General features: G+C 42.2%; 1 non-coding gene across 1 annotated transcript; it reads right to left on the bottom strand.

The window, feature by feature from the left end:
• Positions 1–1,558: 1,558 nt before the first annotated feature.
• Positions 1,559–1,665, bottom strand: LOC130727052 (small nucleolar RNA R71). The gene has a single exon (XR_009015094.1). It is a non-coding gene; the product is annotated as a small nucleolar RNA R71 (small nucleolar RNA).
• Positions 1,666–2,129: the final 464 nt, after the last annotated feature.

Here is a 2,129-nt window from a genome sequence, read left to right as displayed (position 1 = left end):
CGCTCAAGCTCCCCACAGTGGCGCCTGAGCGCCAGGAAGGCAGAAGCCAAAATGTTGGAAAATCAGTCTAGCGCTTGAGCGCCCGGCACTAGCGCTTGAGCGCCCAACACACCAAAAATCTCGTCCATTTTACCTATAAATAGGATTTTTGTCATTTCTCTTGGGATCTTTTGTCATTTTCTCATATTTCAATAAGTTAGAAGAAAAGGTTTGGGTTCTAGAGCTTGAGGAGCTTCCTCCAAGTCCTATGATCCAGGTTTTGTCTTTCTTTTCTTGTATGGATTTCATAGCCATGTTTGGCTAAATCCCTTTTGCTTTGGGTTCTTTATAAGACTTATGATGTTTTAATCTTAATTCCTATTTCTATTCATGAATCCTCTGAGTAAACCCTTGAATCCCATATCCATGCTTTATGTTTCAAGTTAGAACATGTGCTAGCTTTATACTTTTCTATAATAGAACAAAAGTTTGTTATAGATTAGGGACTTGTTGTGGGATTACCTCTTCTATACTTGCTACTAGGAATAGAGGAAAGGTTGGGGTTTGTTGACCTGAATTGCATGCTTAATGCCTTTAGAAAATGTTTAGGTTATCAAGGAATTGTGCTTATCTTTTGGTTTAAGAGGATTGTCTATGCGAGACATCGATAGATGATTGATTAGGCTAGAACATCAAGGAGAGACTTGGAGTTTTGTGGATAGAATAGGTTGATTAGAACTGAATTAGTCAAGCAAGAACCCAAGGCATTCTCACCATTGATTATCACACACTTATCTTTGTTAGTATCACAACAATCAATCAACCTTTAAAACTGAATTTTACTCGCTTTTTAACCTTGAAATTGACTCTTAAACTGAATTCACATTCCAATTCCCTGTGGTTCGATAATTTAAAACCCGGAGATATCCGTGCACTTGCAGATTGACCAACAAGTTTTTGGCGCCGTTGCCGGGGAATTGTTTGTGGTTTTTGGTTTAATTTTTAGTTTGTGGTTTTATTTTTTGTTTTTATCTTTGTCTAGAATTGGTGCTACTAATCTTTCTCTGTTTGAGTGTCACACTTTCAGGTTGCTCGAGAGAGAGACACCGTCATGGGTGGCCATATGACGGAGGAGGAGATGCAAGTCCATATCGAGGCAAGAATCCAAGAGGGGATCACTCTCCGATTATGTGAACAAGAAGTTGAGAATGCCAACCGGTCTCTTCGGGAACTCACTTCGGCTACCATGAGTTATGACTATCCCGGGAGCATTGCCTTTCCCGAGGGAGTGGGAAACTTTAAGTTGAGACCGGCATTCATCAACTTGGTTAGCCAAAACCAATATGGTGGAGGTACTTTGGAAGATCCACATGCTCACATGGAGAGGTTCATTCGGAATTGCAACACTTACCGGGTGAACAATGTTCTGGCGGATGCAATTCGGTTGAGCTTGTTTCCATTTTCTTTGAAGGACACCGCTGAGGAATGGCTGAATTCTCAACCTCAAGGGAGCTTCACTACTTGGGAAGACTTGACGGAAAAGTTCACAACAAGGTTCTTCCCAAGAGCCCTTTTGAGGAAAATGAAAAAAGACATCATGAATTTTGTGCAACCCACTGAAGAAAATCTCTATGAAGCTTGGGAGCGCTTCAAGAAGCTCATGAGGAAATGTCCTCAACACAATCTCACCCAAGCTGAATTGGTTGCAACATTTTATGATGGTCTACAATACTCTTGGAGGTTTGGCCTAGATGCGGCTTCAAATGGCGAGTTCGATGCTCTTCCCCCACAAGCGGGGTATGACTTAATAGAAAAGATGGCAGCGAGAGCCATGAACTCTCAAAATGATCGCCAAACCCGAAGGAGTAAGCTTGAAGTGGAAGCTTACGACAAGCTCTTGGCCTCCAACAAGCAACTCTCCGAACAAATTGCAGAGATTCAAAATCACATAAAGGCGACCAATTTGGTCGGTGCTACAGCAGCCAAAGTCGAGTGTGTGGCTATTGGAGGGCCCAATGTTAGTGAATTTTGCACCATTACTAGTCAGGGTTTCCGAGGTCAAAGCTCTGGACTTTCTCAACAAGTCCAAGAGCAAGTTGGTGAAAATGATGGTGGCAAGAAGAGCTTAGAGGAGCTATTGGAGAGTTGCA

The sequence above is a fragment of the Lotus japonicus genome, chromosome 6, assembly GCF_012489685.1.
Source record: "Lotus japonicus ecotype B-129 chromosome 6, LjGifu_v1.2".
Classification (NCBI taxonomy): Eukaryota; Viridiplantae; Streptophyta; class Magnoliopsida; order Fabales; family Fabaceae; genus Lotus; species Lotus japonicus.
This window is presented reverse-complemented; position numbering and strand designations above follow the sequence as displayed.